General features: G+C 48.0%; 3 long non-coding RNA genes across 4 annotated transcripts; 2 read left to right on the top strand and 1 right to left on the bottom strand.

Moving 5' to 3' along the window:
* The first annotated feature begins 583 nt into the window (after positions 1-583).
* LOC112229245 lies at positions 584-12,182 on the top strand. Of its 2 annotated transcripts, XR_006082206.1 has the most exons (3): positions 832-1,174; positions 11,531-12,107; positions 12,168-12,182. It is a non-coding gene; the product is annotated as an uncharacterized LOC112229245 (long non-coding RNA). The 2 variants fall into 2 exon arrangements; XR_006082205.1 differs by lacking the exon at positions 12,168-12,182 and having other exon boundaries at positions 584-1,174; positions 11,531-11,908.
* Positions 8,949-9,252, bottom strand: LOC121844820. The gene is made up of 2 exons (XR_006082204.1): positions 9,207-9,252; positions 8,949-9,018 (listed from the first exon to the last, which is right to left on the bottom strand). It is a non-coding gene; the product is annotated as an uncharacterized LOC121844820 (long non-coding RNA).
* A 4,690-nt stretch (positions 12,183-16,872) lies between the features above and the next one.
* LOC121844819 lies at positions 16,873-18,246 on the top strand. Its single transcript, XR_006082203.1, has 2 exons — positions 16,873-16,989; positions 17,152-18,246. It is a non-coding gene; the product is annotated as an uncharacterized LOC121844819 (long non-coding RNA).
* Positions 18,247-21,108: the final 2,862 nt, after the last annotated feature.

Below are 21,108 nucleotides of genomic sequence, written 5' to 3'. Positions count from 1 at the left end.
CGTTATAATCTTTGGTACCGTCGTTAGAGAACGTAGCATAGCACTTTATCACCGCCTGCTGGTCAAAGAAAATACCAATCTGTAGTGTATTATATTAACCGCTAGAGGGAGGCAGACACCATTAAATCACAGAGAGAGCCGTCAGCACCTCGCCACATATTGACAAGGAACTGCCACCTGCGTCATAGTAGCCCGGAAGTAAAACCGCACCGGGAGTCAGATTTGAAATGGTGTATATTGAATACATGTAGCAGGGTGTTTTTTTAGTGTTGTTGCGGTGAAGTAAAATGATGTTGTTGCTCACCAGTGTTCTCTAAAGAAGAAACAACGATACAATGGAGTCTAACAACATTGCTTGCAAACTGCACAGATGTGAGGTTTGTTTCTCTATAGAAACACTGGTCCTATAACATTTTTATTCCAGGTTTCATATCATATTTATGGGCATATCGGATGGTCTGCTCCTCCTATAATAGTAACGCCAAACCAGGGTCACTATAAGATTGAAATGGGGGGAAACTATGAAATAGCTCCCAATACCGTCTGATGCATATATTTAATTGTATTAAATGAATGGTGGCCACAAACCTTCCCGAAAGTACATTTAAATGCGATTGTATCCACGTCTTCAAATGTATTTCATTTCAAATTTGGCTTCCAGTGTGGTTTAACTTTCTGGGTTATAGTGACGCATCTGGCAATGCCTTCTCTGCATGTTCCCAAGCTCATAGTGCTTTCTGGAAAACGGGGAACTCGGAAACATACGAAGTACAATCGTGACGTCAGTGAGTTCCCGATTTAGAATTGGACGACGGTTTGAAAATATTTTCCCTTGTCGGAGATTTTTCTTTTCTTTTACTCCCGGAGTTCCCATTTTGTCCTGAACGTCGGAATTCGGATATTTTCGAGTTCCCAGTTGATGTGAACGCGGCATCAAAGTACAAACCCTCCGATGTGACGTCACCAATACGAGGCGTCCAACTTTTTTTCATGGCCATGCAAACTAACACGAGTTGGCAACACTCAAATGTGTCACTTTTGTGAAGCCACATGCTTTTATGTCCTGTTGAAAGTGTGTTTCCCCTCCCAGTTTCCGAAGAATTGGCTCTTTTGACGAAGACGTGTCGCGTTCAAGCCACAGGGACTTTTCGTAAGTTTTCAGAAATTTCAACTGGTGAGTCTGGATTTTAGTTTTCTCCGACCGAGCTAACATTAGCACGCTCTTTTCGTTTGAACATTTGTCAACAAGCTATTTTATTTGGCAACAATCAAAACACAGGTAACTAAAGTTATTTTATTTCCATGATAACTCACAATTTTGAGTAACGTTATTGATTTCTAAAAATCAATAACATCTGGCTACTTGCTAACGGTACTAGCTGGCTGGCTAACTAAATACTGTAAACGTTAGCCAGCTATGCTTACTATGTCCATTTAACGAACACGTTGTTCCAAGCCGCTCTGTTCAGTATGTGATATGGGTAAGTTAGAGCAGAGTTAGTTAACAGGTTGAGTAGTGGAGACACATTCACATCGGTAAATAACAGGTTGAGTAGTGGAGACACATCAGTAAATAACAGGTTGAGTAGTGGAGACACATCAGTAAATAACAGGTTGAGTAGTGGAGACACATCAGTAAATAACAGGTTGAGTAGTGGAGACACATCAGTAAATAACAGGTTGAGTAGTGGAGACACATCAGTAAATAACAGGTTGAGTAGTGGAGACACATCAGTAAATAACAGGTTGAGTAGTGGAGACACATCAGTAAATAACAGGTTGAGTAGTGGAGACACATCGACATCGGTAAATAACAGGCTGTTAAGGCCAGTGTTGACGGTGAGTCTGCAGACTGTCCAAGCACACATCCAGTCACCAACAGGTGGTTGTGACTGAACAGTTATTCAGATAACTTTATTTATTACCAAGTTGTCAGTGTTATAAAGTACTTAAGTAACAATACTTTAAAGTACTTCTTGGCTAAGTTGTTTTTGGGGGGGGTATCTGTACTTTAATTGTATATATTTTTGTACAACTTTTACTCCACTACTCCACTAATTCCTAAAGAAATTATTTAAAAAAAAACTTTTTACTCCGTCCTCCCTTTTTACTCCGTCCTCCCTTTTTACTCCGTCCTCCCTTTTTACTCCGTCCTCCCTTCTCCCTTTTTACTCTGTCCTCCCTTTTTACTCTGTCCTCCCTTTTACTCTGTCCTCCCTTTTTACTCCGTCCTCCCTTTTTACTCCGTCCTCCCTTTTTACTCCGTCCTCCCTTTTTACTCCGTCCTCCCTTTATACTCCGTCCTCCCTTTTTACTCCGTCATTTTTGAATGCTTATTAGCAGGACAAGAAAACGGTCCATTTCCTGCAGGTATCAGGAAAATGTCCCTGGTCATCCCTACTGACTCTGGCTGACTCACTAAACAGAGAACATCCCTGGTCATCCCTACTGCCTCTGGTCTGGAGGACTCACTAAACAGAGAACGTCCCTGGTCATCCCTATTGCCTCTGGTCTGGCTGACTCACTAAACAGAGAACGTCCCTGGTCGTCCCTACTGCCTCTGGTCTGGAGGACTCACTAAACAGAGAACGTCCCTGGTCGTCCCTACTGCCTCTGGTCTGGAGGACTCACTAAACAGAGAACGTCCCCCTGGTCATCCCTACTGCCTCTGGTCTGGCTGACTCACTAAACAGAGAACGTCCCCTGGTCATCCCTACTGCCTCTGGTCTGGAGGACTCACTAAACAGAGAACGTCCCTGGTCATCCCTACTGCCTCTGGTCTGGAGGACTCACTAAACAGAGAACGTCCCTGGTCATCCCTACTGCCTCTGGTCTGGCTGACTCACTAAACAGAGAACATCCCTGGTCATCCCTACTGCCTCTGGTCTGGCTGACTCACTAAACAGAGAACGTCCCTGGTCATCCCTACTGCCTCTGGTCTGGAGGACTCACTAAACAGAGAACGTCCCTGGTCATCCCTACTGCCTCTGATCTGGCTGACTCACTAAACAGAGAACATCCCTGGTCATCCCTACTGCCTCTGGTCTGGAGGACTCACTAAACAGAGAACGTCCCTGGTCATCCCTACTGCCTCTGGTCTGGCTGACTCACTAAACAGAGAACGTCCCTGGTCCATCCCTACTGGATCTGGAGGACTCACTAAACAGAGAACGTCCCTGGTCATCCCTACTGCCTCTGGTCTGGCTGACTCACTAAACAGAGAACGTCCCTGGTCATCCCTACTGCCTCTGGTCTGGCTGACTCACTAAACAGAGAACGTCCCTGGTCATCCCTACTGCCTCTGGTCTGGCTGACTCACTAAACAGAGAACGTCCCTGGTCATCCCTACTGCCCTGGTCTGGAGGACTCACTAAACAGGTCTGGTCATCCCTACTGCCTCTGATCTGGCTGACTCAAACAGAGAACATCCCTGGTCCATCCCTACTGCCTCTGGTCTGGCTGACTCACCCCTGGTCATCCCTACTGCCTCTGGTCTGGAGGACTCACTAAACAGAGAACGTCCCTGGTCATCCCTACTGCCTCTGGTCTGGCTGACTCACTAAACAGAGAACGTCCCTGGTCATCCCTACTGCCTCTGATCTGGCTGACTCACTAAACAGAGAACATCCCTGGTCCATCCCTACTGCCTCTGGTCTGGCTGACTCACTAAACAGAGAACGTCCCTGGTCATCCCTACTGCCTCTGGTCTGGAGGACTCACTAAACAGAGAACGTCCCTGGTCATCCCTACTGCCTCTGGTCTGGCTGACTCACTAAACAGAGAACATCCCTGGTCATCCCTACTGCCTCTGATCTGGAGGACTCACTAAACACGTGTTTAATTTGTAAATGATGTTGGACTGTGCTCCTGGATATCTGTAAATAACATCGGACCGTCCGGTTTGTTTAATATAAGTTTTTCTTTTTTCTTTATATAACTAGGCAAGTCAGTTAAGAACAGGTTCTTATTTTCAATGATGGTCTAGGAACAGTGGGTTAACTGGTCTAGGAACAGTGGGTTAACTGGTCTAGGAGCAGTGGGTTAACTGGTCTAGGAACAGTGGGTTAACTGGTCTAGGAACAGTGGGTTAACTGGTCTAGGAACAGTGGGTTAACTGGTCTAGGAACAGGAACTGGTGGGTTGGGTTAACTGGTCTAGGAACAGTGGGTTAACTGGTCTAGGAACAGTGGGTTAACTGGTCTAGGAACAGTGGGTTAACTGGTCTAGGAACAGTGGGTTAACTGGTCTAGGAACAGTGGGTTAACTGGTCTAGGAACAGTGGGTTAACTGGTCTAGGAACAGTGGGTTAACTGGTCTAGGAACAGTGGGTTAACTGGTCTAGGAACAGTGGGTTAACTGGTCTAGGAACAGTGGGTTAACTGGTCTAGGAACAGTGGGTTAACTGGTCTAGGAACAGTGGGTTAACTGGTCTAGGAACAGTGGGTTAACTGGTCTAGGAACAGTGGGTTAACTGGTCTAGGAACAGTGGGTTAACTGGTCTAGGAACAGTGGGTTAAACAGTGGGTTAACTGGTCTAGGAACAGTGGGTTAACTGGTCTAGGAACAGTGGGTTAACTGGTCTAGGAACAGTGGGTTAACTGGTCTAGGAACAGTGGGTTAACTGGTCTAGGAACAGTGGGTTAACTGGTCTAGGAACAGTGGGTTAACTGGTCTAGGAACAGTGGGTTAACTGGTCTAGGAACAGTGGGTTAACTGGTCTAGGAACAGTGGGTTAACTGGTCTAGGAACAGTGGGTTAACTGGTCTAGGAACAGTGGGTTAACTGGTCTAGGAACAGTGGGTTAACTGGTCTAGGAACAGTGGGTTAACTGGTCTAGGAACAGTGGGTTAACTGGTCTAGGAACAGTGGGTTAACTGGTCTAGGAACAGTGGGTTAACTGGTCTAGGAACAGTGGGTTAACTGGTCTAGGAACAGTGGGTTAACTGGTCTAGGAACAGTGGGTTAACTGGTCTAGGAACAGTGGGTTAACTGGTCTAGGAACAGTGGGTTAACTGGTCTAGGAACAGTGGGTTAACTGGTCTAGGAACAGTGGGTTAACTGGTCTAGGAACAGTGGGTTAACTGGTCTAGGAACAGTGGGTTAACTGGTCTAGGAACAGTGGGTTAACTGGTCTGGTCTAGGAACAGTGGGTTAACTGGTCTAGGAACAGTGGGTTAACTGGTCTAGGAACAGTGGGTTAACTGGTCTAGGAACAGTGGGTTAACTGGTCTAGGAACAGTGGGTTAACTGGTCTAGGAACAGTGGGTTAACTGGTCTAGGAACAGTGGGTTAACTGGTCTAGGAACAGTGGGTTAACTGGTCTAGGAACAGTGGGTTAACTGGTCTAGGAACAGTGGGTTAACTGGTCTAGGAACAGTGGGTTAACTGGTCTAGGAACAGTGGGTTAACTGGTCTCTGGTCTAAACAGTGGGTTAACTGGTCTAGGAACAGTGGGTTAACTGGTCTAGGAACAGTGGGTTAACTGGTCTAGGAACAGTGGGTTAACTGGTCTAGGAACAGTGGGTTAACTGGTCTAGGAACAGTGGGTTAACTGGTCTAGGAACAGTGGGTTAACTGGTCTAGGAACAGTGGGTTAACTGGTCTAGGAACAGTGGGTTAACTGGTCTAGGAACAGTGGGTTAACTGGTCTAGGAACAGTGGGTTAACTGGTCTAGGAACAGTGGGTTAACTGGTCTAGGAACAGTGGGTTAACTGGTCTAGGAACAGTGGGTTAACTGGTCTAGGAACAGTGGGTTAACTGGTCTAGGAACAGTGGGTTAACTGGTCTAGGAACAGTGGGTTAACTGGTCTAGGAACAGTGGGTTAACTGGTCTAGGAACAGTGGGTTAACTGGTCTAGGAACAGTGGGTTAACTGGTCTAGGAACAGTGGGTTAACTGGTCTAGGAACAGTGGGTTAACTGGTCTAGGAACAGTGGGTTAACTGGTCTAGGAACAGTGGGTTAACTGGTCTAGGAACAGTGGGTTAACTGGTCTAGGAACAGTGGGTTAACTGGTCTAGGAACAGTGGGTTAACTGGTCTAGGAACAGTGGGTTAACTGGTCTAGGAACAGTGGGTTAACTGGTCTAGGAACAGTGGGTTAACTGGTCTAGGAACAGTGGGTTAACTGGTCTAGGAACAGTGGGTTAACTGGTCTAGGAACAGTGGGTTAACTGGTCTAGGAACAGTGGGTTAACTGGTCTAGGAACAGTGGGTTAACTGGTCTAGGAACAGTGGGTTAACTGGTCTAGGAACAGTGGGTTAACTGGTCTAGGAACAGTGGGTTAACTGGTCTAGGAACAGTGGGTTAACTGGTCTAGGAACAGTGGGTTAACTGGTCTAGGAACAGTGGGTTAACTGGTCTAGGAACAGTGGGTTAACTGGTCTAGGAACAGTGGGTTAACTGGTCTAGGAACAGTGGGTTAACTGGTCTAGGAACAGTGGGTTAACTGGTCTAGGAACAGTGGGTTAACTGGTCTAGGAACAGTGGGTTAACTGGTCTAGGAACAGTGGGTTAACTGGTCTAGGAACAGTGGGTTAACTGGTCTAGGAACAGTGGGTTAACTGGTCTAGGAACAGTGGGTTAACTGGTCTAGGAACAGTGGGTTAACTGGTCTAGGAACAGTGGGTTAACTGGTCTAGGAACAGTGGGTTAACTGGTCTAGGAACAGTGGGTTAACTGGTCTAGGAACAGTGGGTTAACTGGTCTAGGAACAGTGGGTTAACTGGTCTAGGAACAGTGGGTTAACTGGTCTAGGAACAGTGGGTTAACTGGTCTAGGAACAGTGGGTTAACTGGTCTAGGAACAGTGGGTTAACTGGTCTAGGAACAGTGGGTTAACTGGTCTAGGAACAGTGGGTTAACTGGTCTAGGAACAGTGGGTTAACTGGTCTAGGAACAGTGGGTTAACTGGTCTAGGAACAGTGGGTTAACTGGTCTAGGAACAGTGGGTTAACTGGTCTAGGAACAGTGGGTTAACTGGTCTAGGAACAGTGGGTTAACTGGTCTAGGAACAGTGGGTTAACTGGTCTAGGAACAGTGGGTTAACTGGTCTAGGAACAGTGGGTTAACTGGTCTAGGAACAGTGGGTTAACTGGTCTAGGAACAGTGGGTTAACTGGTCTAGGAACAGTGGGTTAACTGGTCTAGGAACAGTGGGTTAACTGGTCTAGGAACAGTGGGTTAACTGGTCTAGGAACAGTGGGTTAACTGGTCTAGGAACAGTGGGTTAACTGGTCTAGGAACAGTGGGTTAACTGGTCTAGGAACAGTGGGTTAACTGGTCTAGGAACAGTGGGTTAACTGGTCTAGGAACAGTGGGTTAACTGGTCTAGGAACAGTGGGTTAACTGGTCTAGGAACAGTGGGTTAACTGGTCTAGGAGCAGTGGGTTAACTGGTCTAGGAACAGTGGGTTAACTGGTCTAGGAACAGTGGGTTAACTGGTCTAGGAACAGTGGGTTAACTGGTCTAGGAGCAGTGGGTTAACTGGTCTAGGAACAGTGGGTTAATTGGCCTAGGAACAGTGGGTTAACTGCCTGTTCAGGGGCAGAACGACAGATTTGTACCTTGTCAGCTCGGGGATTTGAACTTGCAACCTTCCGGTTACTAGTCCAACGCTCCAGGGTAGCCTAATACCTCTCTTCCTGATACTTAAGTATATTTTAAAACAAATACTTTTTGGACATATACTCAATTTGTTTTTTACTGGGTGACTTTTTTAATTGAGTAATTTTCTATTAAGGTATCTTTACTGTTACTCAAGTACTTTTTCCACCACGGCAGGTTGTTGTTAGAAGGTTGACACATGATTTGATGATAACCTGTTAAAAGTCAAACTGGGGTTGTCTGCAAAGATGTCAACCACTTGGGCCTTTAATTTGGGCTAATCTCGTTCCCAGACAATTCCGCCCAGGCGCAGTTTAACCCTGGGGGACAAGGTTATAGTCAAAATAATAGATAGTCTATGGTTCTTGCTAGCTACATGCTTATTCTATATACTTCTGGCCCTTCCTTGGACACTGTGCTATCTAACTTCCAAACGAGCTTCAATGGCATACAACACTCCTTCCGTGGCCTCCAACTGATCTTAAACGCTAGTAAAACCAAATGCATGCTTTTCAACCGATCGCTGCCTGCACCCGCACGCCTGACCAGCATCACCACCCTGGATGGTTCCGACCTAGAATATGTGGACATCTATAAGTACCTAGGTGTCTGGCTAGACTGCAAACTCTCCTTCCAGACTCATATCAAACATCTCCAATCCAAAATCAAATTTAGAGTCGGCTTTCTATTCCGCAACAAAGCCTCCTTCACTCACGCCGCCAAACTTACCCTAGTAAAACTGACTATCCTACCGATCCTCGACTTCGGCAATGTCATCTACAAAATAGCTTCCAACACTCTACTCAGCAAACTGGATGCAGTTTATCACAGTGCCATCCGTTTTGTTACTAAAGCACCTTATACCACCCACCACTGTGACCTGTATGCTCTAGTCGGCTGGTCCTCGCTACATATTAGTCGCCAGACCCACTGGGCACCAGTCAGCTACAGTGATACCTCTCTTCCTGTCACCTCTAAGCAGTGTCACCACAGGGCACCAGTCAGCTACAGTGATACCTCTCTTCCTGTCACCTCTAAGCAGTGTCACCACAGGGCACCAGTCAGCTACAGTGATACCTCTCTTCCTGTCACCTCTAAGCAGTGTCACCACAGGGCACCAGTCAGCTACAGTGATACCTCTCTTCCTGTCACCTCTAAGCAGTGTCACCACAGGGCACCAGTCAGCTACAGTGATACCTCTCTTCCCGTCACCTCTAAGCAGTGTCACCACAGGGCACCAGTCAGCTACAGACTAGTAGAGGCGTGTTCTGTTGGGCTTGTGATGACGTCACGATAGGCTCCCCTATCTTTTCTTGGCGTTCCTGTGATTTTTGACTGGGGTTGGCTGGTTAATGAAAACATTCTTGGCAAAGGCTTTCGCTTTCGTCCGTCTTGCGCCGGTCCAAGAATTTCACCTCTAGCGGCACAATACGAATGTCCCTGTCCTCCTGTCCTCCTGTCTTCCTGAATTTCACCTCTAGCGGCACAATGCGAATGTCCCTGTCCTCCTGTCTCCCTGTCCTCCTGTCCTCCTGAATTTCACCTCTAGCGGCACAATACGAATGTCCCTGTCCTCCTGTCTCCCTGTCCTCCTGAATTTCACCTCTAGCGGCACAATACGAATGTCCCCGGCCGTCCCTGTCCTCCTGTCCTCCTGTCTTCCTGTCCTCCTGTCGTAGCCTGACCCGGCCTGACGGGGTTATTGGTAACTAATCATTATCAGTCTGCCTGACGGGGTTATTGGTAGCTTATCAGTCTGCCTGACGGGGTTATTGGTAGCTTATCAGTCTGCCTGACGGGCCTGTTATTGGTAGCTTATCAGTCTGCCTGACGGGTTATTGGTAGCTTATCAGTCTGCCTGACGGGGTTATTGGTAGCTTATCAGTCTGCCTGACTGGGTTATTGGTAACTTATCAGTCTGCCTGACTGGGTTATTGGTAACTTATCAGTCTGCCTGACTGGGTTATTGGTAACTTATCAGTCTGCCTGACTGGGTTATTGGTAGCTTATCAGTCTGCCTGACTGGGTTATTGGTAGCAGTCTGCCTGACTGGGTTATTGGTAACTTATCAGTCTGCCTGACTGGGTTATTGGTAACTTATCAGTCTGCCTGACTGGGTTATTGGTAGCTTATCAGTCTGCCTGACTGGGTTATTGGTAACTTATCAGTCTGCCTGACTGGGTTATTGGTAGCTTATCAGTCTGCCTGACTGGGTTATCGGTAGCTTATCAGTCTGCCTGACTGGGTTATTGGTAGCTTATCAGTCTGCCTGACGGGGTTATTGGTAGCTTATCAGTCTGCCTGACGGGGTTATTGGTAGCTTATCAGTCTGCCTGACGGGGTTATTGGTAGCTTATCAGTCTGCCTGACGGGGTTATTGGTAGCTTATCAGTCTGCCTGACTGGGTTATTGGTAGCTTATCAGTCTGCCTGACGGGGTTATTGGTAACTTATCAGACTGCCTGACGGGGTTATTGGTAACTTATCAGTCTGCCTGACGGGGTTATTGGTAACTTATCAGACTGCCTGACGGGGTTATTGGTAGCTTATCAGTCTGCCTGACGGGGTTATTGGTAGCTTATCAGTCTGCCTGACGGGGTTATTGGTAGCTTATCAGTCTGCCTGACGGGGTTATTGGTAGCTTATCAGTCTGCCTGACTGGGTTATTGGTAGCTTATCAGTCTGCCTGACTGGGTTATTGGTAGCTTATCAGTCTGCCTGACGGGGTTATTGGTAACTTATCAGACTGCCTGACGGGGTTATTGGTAGCTTATCAGTCTGCCTGGCGGGGTTATTGGTAACTTATCAGACTGCCTGACGGGGTTATTGGTAGCTTATCAGTCTGCCTGACGGGGTTATTGGTAGCTTATCAGTCTGCCTGACTGGGTTATTGGTAACTTATCAGTCTGCCTGACGGGGTTATTGGTAACTTATCAGTCTGCCTGATGGGGTTATTGGTAGCTTATCAGTCTGCCTGACTGGGTTATTGGTAACTTATCAGTCTGCCTGACTGGGTTATTGGTAACTTATCAGTCTGCCTGAATGGGTTATTGGTAACTTATCAGACTGCCTGACGGGGTTATTGGTAGCTTATCATTATCAGTCTGCCTTACTGGGTTATTGGTAACTTATCATTATCAGTCTGCCTGACAGGGTTATTGGTAACTTATCAGTCTGCCTGACAGGGTCATTGGTAACTTATCATTATCAGTCTGCCTGACAGGGTTATTGGTAGCTTATCAGTCTGCCTGGCGGGGTTATTGGTAACTTATCAGACTGCCTGACGGGGTTATTGGTAGCTTATCAGTCTGCCTGACCTGGGTTATTGGTAGCTTATCAGTCTGCCTGACTGGGTTATTGGTAACTTATCAGTCTGCCTGACGGGGTTATTGGTAACCACATCTCCCCTCAGTCTGCCTGATGGGGTTATTGGTAACTTTCAGTCTGCCTGACAGGGTTATTGGTAACTTATCATCTGCCTGACTCCCAGTCTGCCTGACACTGCCTGGGTTATTGGTAACTTATCATTATCAGTCTGCCTGACAGGGTTATTGGTAACTTATCATTATCAGTCTGCCTGACAGGGTTATTGGTAGCTTATCAGTCTGCCTGACAGGGTCATTGGTAACTTATCATTATCAGTCTGCCTGACAGGGTCATTGGTAACCTATCAGTCTGCCTGACAGGGTTATTGGTAGCTTATCAGTCTGCCTGACAGGGTCATTGGTAACTTATCATTATCAGTCTGCCTGACGGGGTTATTGGTAGCTTATCAGTCTGCCTGACAGGGTCATTGGTGACTTATCATTATCAGTCTGCCTGACAGGGTCATTGGTAAATTATCAGTCTGCCCGACGAGGGTCATTGATAACTTATCAGTCTGCCTGACATGGTTATTGGTAACTTATCATTATCATCTCCCCTGCAGTCCCAGAGAAGACCCATCTCCCCTGAAGACCCATCTCCCCTGCAGTCCCAGAGAGAAGACCCATCTCCCCTGCAGTCCCAGAGAGAAGACCCATCTCCCCTGCAGTCCCAGAGAGAAGACACATCTCCCCTGCAGTCCCAGAGAGAAGACACATCTCCCCTGCAGTCCCAGAGAGAAGACACATCTCCCCTGCAGTCCCAGAGAGAAGACCCATCTCCCCTGCAGTCCCAGAGAGAAGACCCATCTCCCCTGCAGTCCCAGAGAGAAGACCCATCTCCCCTGCAGTCCCAGAGAGAAGACCCATCTCCCCTGCAGTCCCAGAGAGAAGACCCATCTCCCCTGCAGTCCCAGAGAGAAGACCCATCTCCCCTGCAGTCCTGACGGTATCCCAGAGTTCCACCAGGTAAGGAGAAGACCCGGATCTGTTAACCACCAAGCTGTGGGTTTGGCCCGTCTCTCCTCTGAGACTCTACTACTTCGCTTTTAGAAATATATTCTGATACTGTTTGTTGTTCTGCTGTAGATGCTGGACATTTCTATTCCACTGTGTTCTTCAAACCGCACATCTGTCATTTAGGTTCCCCATCAGCCTGTTGTCCTGATCTATAACCAGCAGACTGTAGACTTCATCATTTAGGTTCCCCATCAGCCTGTTGTCCTGATCTATAACCAGCAGACTGTAGACTTCATCATTTAGGTTCCCCATCAGCCTGTTGTCCTGATCTATAACCAGCAGACTGTAGCCTTCATCATTTAGGTTACCCATCAGCCTGTTGTCCTGATCTATAATCAGCAGACTGTAGTCTTCATCATTTAGGTTCCCCATCAGCCTGTTGTCCTGATCTATAACCAGCAGACTGTAGACTTCATCATTTAGGTTCCCCATCAGCCTGTTGTCCTGATCTATAACCAGCAGACTGTAGACTTCATCATTTAGGTTCCCCATCAGCCTGTTGTCCTGATCTATAACCAGACTGTAGACTTCATCATTTAGGTTCCCCATCAGCCTGTTGTCCTGATCTATAACCAGCAGACTGTAGACTTCATCATTTAGGTTCCCCATCAGCCTGTTGTCCTGATCTATAACCAGCAGACTGTAGACTTCATCATTTAGGTTCCCCATCAGCCTGTTGTCCTGATCTATAACCAGCAGACTGTAGACTTCATCATTTAGGTTCCCCATCAGCCTGTTGTCCTGATCTATAACCAGCAGACTGTAGACTTCATCATTTAGGTTATAACCCATCAGCCTGTTGTCCTGATCTATAACCAGCAGACTGTAGACTTCATCATTTAGGTTCCCCATCAGCCTGTTGTCCTGATCTATAACCAGCAGACTGTAGACTTCATCATTTAGGTTACCCATCAGCCTGTTGTCCTGATCTATAACCAGCAGACTGTAGACTTCATCATTTAGGTTCCCATCAGCCTGTTGTCCTGATCTATAACCAGCAGACTGTAGACTTCATCATTTAGGTTACCCATCAGCCTGTTGTCCTGATCTATAACCAGCAGACTGTAGACTTCATCATTTAGGTTACCCATCAGCCTGTTGTCCTGATCTATAACCAGCAGACTGTAGACTTCATCATTTAGGTTCCCCATCAGCCTGTTGTCCTGATCTATAACCAGCAGACTGTAGACTTCATCATTTAGGTTCCCCATCAGCCTGTTGTCCTGATCTATAACCAGCAGACTGTAGACTTCATCATTTAGGTTCCCCATCAGCCTGTTGTCCTGATCTATAACCAGCAGACTGTAGACTTCATCATTTAGGTTACCCATCAGCCTGTTGTCCTGATCTATAACCAGCAGACTGTAGACTTCATCATTTAGGTTACCCATCAGCCTGTTGTCCTGATCTATAACCAGCAGACTGTAGACTTCATCATTTAGGTTCCCCATCAGCCTGTTGTCCTGATCTATAACCAGCAGACTGTAGACTTCATCATTTAGGTTACCCATCAGCCTGTTGTCCTGATCTAAACCAGCAGACTGTAGACTTCATCATTTAGGTTCCCCATCAGCCTGTTGTCCTGATCTATAACCAGCAGACTGCCATTTAGGTTGTCAGCCTGATCTATAACCAGCAGACTGTAGACTTCATCATTTAGGTTACCCATCAGCCTGTCTGTGTAGACTTCATGATCTGTTTCTATAACCAGCAGACTGTAGACTTCATCATTTAGGTTACCCATCAGCCTGTTGTCCTGATCTATAACCAGCAGACTGTAGACTTCATCATTTAGGTTACCCATCAGCCTGTTGTCCTGATCTATAACCAGCAGACTGTACACTTCATCATTTAGGTTACCCATCAGCCTGTTGTCCTGATCTATAACCAGCAGACTGTAGACTTCATCATTTAGGTTACCCATCAGCCTGTTGTCCTGATCTATAACCAACAGACTATAGACTTCATCATTTAGGTTACCCATCAGCCTGTTGTCCTGATCTATAACCAGCAGACTGTAGACTTCATCATTTAGGTTACCCATCAGCCTGATCTATAACCAACAGACTGTAGACTTCATCATTTAGGTTCCCCATCAGCCTGTTGTCCTGATCTATAACCAGCAGACTGTAGCCTTCATCATTTAGGTTCCCCATCAGCCTGTTGTCCTGATCTATAACCAACAGACTGTAGACTCCCGCCTCTGTGTGTGGCAGTGGGGTCACTGGGCCTCTTAGCTGAACTGTTTGAGAGACCGGGTCACTGGGCCTCTTAGCTGAACGGTGTGAGAGACCGGGACACTGGGCCTCTTAGCTGAACGGTGTGAGAGACCGGGACACTGGGCCTCTTAGCTGAATGGTGGAGAGACCGGGACACTGGGCCTCTTAGCTGAACGGTGTGAGAGACCGGGGACACTGGGCCTCTTAGCTGAACGGTGTGAGAGACCGGGACACTGGGCCTCTTAGCTGAACGGTGTGAGAGACCGTGACACTGGGCCTCTTAGCTGAATGGTGTGAGAGACCGGGACACTGGGGAAGAAGGACGAAGGGCTCTGAGTGGGAGGAGGACGAAGGCACCTCCCTCCATTCTTCTGTTCCTCAATGACAGCTAGCTGAACGGTGTGAGAGACCGGGACACTGGGCCTCTTAGCTGAATGGTGAGAGAGACCGGGACACTGGGCCTCTTAGCTGAACGGTGTGAGAGACCGGGACACTGGGCCTCTTAGCTGAACGGTGTGAGAGACCGGGACACTGGCCTCTTAGCTGAATGGTCTGTGAGAGACCGGGTCACTGGGCCTCTTAGCTGAATGGTGTCAGAGACCGGGACACTGGGCCTCTTAGCTGAACGGTGTGAGAGACCGGGACACTGGGCCTCTTAGCTGAACGGTGTGAGAGTCCGGGTCACTGGGCCTCTTAGCTGAATGGTGTGAGGGACCGGGTCACTGGGCCTCTTAGCTGAACGGTGTGAGAGACTGGGCCTCTTAGCTGAACGGTGAGAGGGACCGGGTCACTGGGGCCTCTTAGCTGAACTCTGTGTGAGAGACCTGGGACACTGGGCCTCTTAGCTGAACAGTGTGAGAGACCGGGTCACTGGGCCTCTTTAGCTGAACGGTGTGAGAGACCGGGTCACTGGGCCTCTTAGCTGAACGGTGTGAGAGATCGGGTCACTGACATCAAAACACCGGCTAGCGGAAGAATAACTGCCAATACACTCTACTTTTCCACTGCATCTTTTGGTTGTTTGTTAGTTCTCTCATAAACAGATATATTTATATTGTTAGAGAGGGTATTGTTCTCATAGATCCATCCCTGTTGTGTGGGAGGAGCTGGGGAGGATTACAGCTGCTCTAGTGACTGGTGTAACAAGGAGCTGGGGAGGATTACAGCTGCTCTAGTGACTGGTGTAACAAGGAGCTGGGGAGGATTACAGCTGCTCTAGTGACTGGTGTAACATGGAGCTGGGGAGGACAAGGAGCTGGGGAGGATTACAGCTCTCTGGAAGTGACTGAGTGGAGAGAGGGAGAGAGCAGCAGACTGAGGGTCATCCCTGCTCTCAACATTCCTCCGTTCTCCCTTTCCACCAATGACGCTGGCCATGTTAGGGTCCGCCTCTCAACATCCCTCCATTCTCCCTTTCCACCAATGACGTTGGCCATGTTAGGGTCCGCCTCTCAACATCCCTCCATTCTCCTGTTCCTCCAATGACGCTGGCTGAGTGGAAGAAAGACGAAGGCACGTGTTGACAGCTCTGAGTGGACGAAGGTGTGTTTTGAGGCTCTGAGTGGAAGGAGAAGGCACGTGTTGACAGCTCTGAGTGGAGGAGGGCGAAGTGCACGTGTTGACAGCTCTGAGCTCTGGAGGGGAGGACGAAGGCACGTGTTGACAGCTCTGAGTGGGAGGAGGTTGACCTCTGAAGGCACGTGTTGACAGCTCTGAGTGGAAGGAGGACGAAGGCACGTGTTGACAGCTCTGAGTGGGAGGAGGACGAAGGCACGTGTTGACAGCTCTGAGTGGAAGGAGGACGAAGGCACGTGTTGACAGCTCTGAGTGGAAGAAGGACGAAGGTGCGTTTTGACAGCTCTGAGTGGAAGAAGGACGAAGGTGCGTTTTGACAGCTCTGAGTGGAAGAAGGATGAAGGTGCGTTTTGACAGCTCTGAGTGGAAGGAGGACGAAGGTGCGTTTTGACAGCTCTGAGTGGAAGGGACGAAGGCACGTGTTGACAGCTCTGAGGGGAGGACAAAGGTGCGTTTTTTGACAGCTCTGAGTGGAAGAAGGACGAAGGTGCGTTTTGACAGCTCTGAGTGGAAGAGGACGAAGGTGCGTTTTGACAGCTCTGTGCGTTTTGACTGCTCTGAGTGGAAGAAGGACGAAGGCACGTGTTGACAGCTCTGAGGGGAGGAGGAAGGACGAAGGTGCACGTTGACAGCTCTGAGTGGAAGAAGGACGAAGGCACGTGTGTGACAGCTCTGAGTGGAAGGGGGACTGAAGGGAGCGTTTTGACAGCTCTGAGTGGAAGAAGGGGGACGAAGGCACGTGTTGACAGCTCTGAGGGGAGGAGGACGAAGGTGCTTTTGACAGCTCTGAGTGGGAGGAGGACGAAGGCACGTGTTGACAGCTCTGAGGGGAGGAGGAGGTGTGTTTTGACAGCTCTGAGTGGAGGAGGACGTTGTTGACAGCTCTGAGTGGAGGAGGACGAAGGCACGTGTTGACAGCTCTGAGTGGGAGGAGGACGAAGGTGTGTTTGACAGCTCTGAGTGGAAGGAGGACGAAGGCACGTGTTGACAGCTCTGAGTGGGAAGAAGGACGAAGGTGCAGCTCTGAGGGGAAGAAGGACGAAGGTTTTGACAGCTCTGAGGGGAAGAAGGACTGCTTTTGACAGCTCTGAGGGAAGAAGGACGAAGGTGCGTGTTGACAGCTCTGAGTGGAAGGAGGACGAAGGTGCGTTTTGACAGCTCTGAGTGGAAGAAGGACGAAGGTGCGTTTTGACAGCTCTGAGTGGAAGGAGGTTGACAGCTCTGAGTGGAAGGCACATGTTGACAGCTCTGAGTGGAAGAAGGACGAAGGTGCGTGTTGACAGCTCTGAGGGGAAGAAGGACGAAGGTGCGTTTTGACAGCTCTGAGTGGAAGGAGGACGAAGGTGCGTTTTGACAGCTCTGAGTGGAAGGAGGACGAAGGCACGTGTTGACAGCTCTGAGGGGAAGAAGGACGAAGGTGCGTTTTGACAGCATTGAGGGGAAGAAGGACGAAGGTGCGTTAAGAACTGAAACATGAACGCATAACAACAGCAACTCTTTGTATTCGTTGACAGTCTCTCTCTAGTCATGGTTTTAAACATTTTGAAATCTCACAGATTCAACTTACTGCGGATACGGTAATCTGAGCCATCCGATTGGCCAGCGGGAGGCAAATAGAGCACTTGATTTAGTTCTGCGGGTCCGCCAGGAAGGCAGAGTTTGTACCTTCAGACACATAAAATGGTTAAAAATGGGAACCGGTTGCCTCCCCGGCGCGCAGGGCAGTTTAAATCAGGTGCACCTACCGCCAACAGCCCCAGAGGAATGAAAAAGGAAACCGCACACTGGTCTTGATAGTTTCACTGATCTTTAATTAGCTTTACGTATCGGCCTCACGGCCTTCATCAGGACTTGTGATTTAAAAATAAAAAAAAATATATATATATATATATATAGTACCCATATATAGACCTAGCCCCGCCCACATCCGTTCCACTCTTCGAAAGGGGTTTGAGGCGAAGGAAAAACACATAAGTGCTTCCAAATATAACAATCTACATTTCATAAATATTAGAATAAAGTGTTAAACACGTCTGTAGAACCACAATGAGGACGAAACCCCAGAGGAATAAAATAGAAATAGATACACGAGGCTTTACCATTTTTGTTGATTTTTTTTTTTACAGAAAAGTTTGACGATCCACTAGGGAATGTCTTGGCGATGGACCAGTTGGTGACCACTGCTCTATAGAATCCAGCAGCACATTCATCCAGAACGTTCTAGAGCTTTCACTTCTCTCTGACATTCTCTATTCGCCCACGGAGCTCTCGCTGCTTAGCAACAGCCGCCAGACAGAGTTCCGTCCAGGCACGGCGGTAATGAGCTTCTCCTTGTGTTATTGTGTTTGTATAATAAACATATAAACTAGTCCTGCTGTGGAAATAGTCACACTGAGCTTTCAGAGGTTCCTTCTCAGACTCTGTAGAGTTAAAGGGCTGAGTTATGACATAATGGACCGATGGGGGGGGGGAAAGAGTTGATAGTTCAGAAGGAAGGACAAGAATAATTTAAACGCTGCTTAGGTTATGTATTACAATATTATTTATCCTTTATTTAACCAGGAAGGACTCATTGAGATTTAAAATCTCTTTTTCAAGAGCATCCTGGCCAAGATAGGCAGCACCAAGTCATTACAAAAAAATTACAGACAGACAACATGAAAAACTACAAGTAATCTAGTAAAAACCATTGAATTCACAAGAGTATAAAACAGCAAATTAAAAACATTGACAGGTCAGGGAATCAGCCTCAAGATCCTTCATCAGTGATTTAAAAACACCAATCAGGACAAGTTCTTCCAGTTTAAAAGTCTCTTGTGAGGCGTTCCAAGATGATGGCACAGAGGACATAAAAGCCCTTTTACCAAATTCAGTTGGGACATTTGGAACAGTTAGCAGGATAAAGTCCTGAGAAACGAAGAGACGACCCACCACATTTCTGAACAATAAAAACGCATAAATAAAAAGGTAGGAAACCCCAAATGGCTTGTGTGTGATATATTAGGAAAAGTATGCCACAAATATTACAGCCTACTTCATGCCTGAATATAGTCATCCAGTAGTTAAACTATTCATGGGTTGCATGTTTCCTCATAGTGTTGTTTTGGACTGATGCCCGACTGAGCCATTCATTCTACTCATCGTCAATGAGCGCCGATGAACATTTCATTTAAAAGTGTATTACAGCTGGCTTGGATTTGTTTTACATTACCCTTTATTTAACCAGGCAAGTCAGTTAAGAACAAATTCTTATTTTCAATGACTGCCTAGGAACAGTGGGTTAACTGCCTGTTCAGGGGCAGAATGACAGATTTTTACCTTGTCAGCTCGGGGATTTGAACTTGCAACCTTTCGGTTACTAGCCCAACACTCTAACCACTAGGCTACCCTGCCACCTCTACACTCTAACCACTAGGCTACCCTGCCCCCTCTACACTCTAACCACTAGGCTACCCTGCCGCCTCTACACTCTAACCACTAGGCTACCCTGCCGCCTCTACACTCTAACCACTAGGCTACCCTGCCTCCTCTACACTCTAACCACTAGGCTACCCTGCCCCCTCTACACTCTAACCACTAGGCTACCTGCCGCCCCTACACTCTAACCACTAGGCCCTGCCCCCTCTACACTCTAACCACTAGGCTACCCTGCCCCCTCTACACTCTAACCACTACCCTGCCGCCTCTACACTCTAACCACTAGGCTACCCTGACATTCAAAAGGAGGCAAATAATTAGTAAGAAAAACCTTTTGTCATTATTTTGATGGGATAGACTGTAGCTGGGAGGGTGTTGTTCCTGGCTGGGATAGACTGTAGCTGGGAGGGTCTTGTTTCTGGCTGGGATAGACTGTAGCTGGGAGGGTCTTGTTCCTGGCTGGGATAGACTGTAGCTGGGAGGGTCTTGTTCCTGGCTGGGATAGACTGTAGCTGGGATAGACTGTAGCTGGGAGGATCTTGTTCCTGGCTGGGATAGACTGTTCCTGGCTGGGATAGACTGTAGCTGGGATAGACTGTAGCTGGGAGGGTGTTGTTCCTGGCTGGGATAGACTGTAGCTGGGATAGACTAGCTGGGAGGGTCTTGTTCCTGGCTGGGATAGACTGTAGCTGGGATAGACTAGCTGGGAGGGTCTTGTTCCTGGCTGGGATAGACTGTAGCTGGGATAGACTGTAGCTGGGAGGATCTTGTTCCTGGCTGGGATAGACTGTAGATGGGATAGACTGTAGCTGGGAGGATCTTGTTCCTGGCTTGGATAGACTGTAGATGGGATAGACTGTAGCTGGGAGGGTCTTGTTCCTGGCTGGGATAGACTGTAGCTGGGAGGGTCTTGTTGCTGGCTGGGATAGACTGTAGCTGGGATAGACTGTAGCTGGGAGGGTGTTGTTTCTGGCTGGGATAGACTGTAGCTGGGAGGATCTTGTTCCTGGCTGGGATAGACTGTTTTGGGTGCTATATAGTGCCCTATATAGGGAAGATGGTGCTGTTTGGGATGCTAGCTGTGTCTTGGCCTCTTGGTGACCGATCCCATACAACAGCTGCTTAGCATCACTAGGAGGCCTGTGGAGCCCGGTCAGTCCTCGCCCTGAGACTGCAGCCTCTCCCCCACACACACTGCAGCACTTAAAGACTCTTCAAATGCTGCACAGAGCCCAGGTCAAAGGCTAAACGCCATCAGATTCCATCTCCCCTTCTCTCCATATACAGTATGACAGCTGATGTCTGCTTGGGAGTGCGTTGAGTTCACTGGTATGTAACAGACTAGACCAGGGGGGGTAAACTACACCTGTAACAGACTAGACCAGGGGGGTAAACTACACCTGTAACAGACTAGACCAGGGGGGGGGGTAAGCTACACCTGTAACAGACTAGACCAGGGGGTAAACTACACCTGTAACAGACTAGACCAGGGGGGGGGGTAAACTACACCTGTAACAGACTAAACCGGGGGGTAAACTACACCTGTAACAGACTAGACCGGGGGTAAACTACACCTGTAACAGACTAGACCAGGGGGTAAACTACACCTGTAACAGACTAGACCAGGGGGTTAAACTACACCTGTAACAGACTAGACCGGGGGTAAACTACACCTGTAACAGACTAGACCGGGGGGGTAAACTACACCTGTAACAGACTAGACCGGGGGTAAACTACACCTGTAACAGACTAGACCGGGGGGTAAACTACACCTGTAACAGACTAGACCAGGGGGTTAAACTACACCTGTAACAGACTAGACCGGGGGTAAACTACACCTGTAACTTTGATGTATGGATAGAAAATGTAGTGGCTAAGCTGCAACAACATGCTGTGGCTTCACGTGTGCTTTG

Source organism: Oncorhynchus tshawytscha, unplaced genomic scaffold (assembly GCF_018296145.1).
Source record: "Oncorhynchus tshawytscha isolate Ot180627B unplaced genomic scaffold, Otsh_v2.0 Un_scaffold_3804_pilon_pilon, whole genome shotgun sequence".
In the NCBI taxonomy this organism is placed as follows: Eukaryota; Metazoa; Chordata; class Actinopteri; order Salmoniformes; family Salmonidae; genus Oncorhynchus; species Oncorhynchus tshawytscha.
The sequence above is the reverse complement of the archived record's forward strand: the minus strand, read 5'-3'. Positions and strand labels throughout refer to the sequence as shown.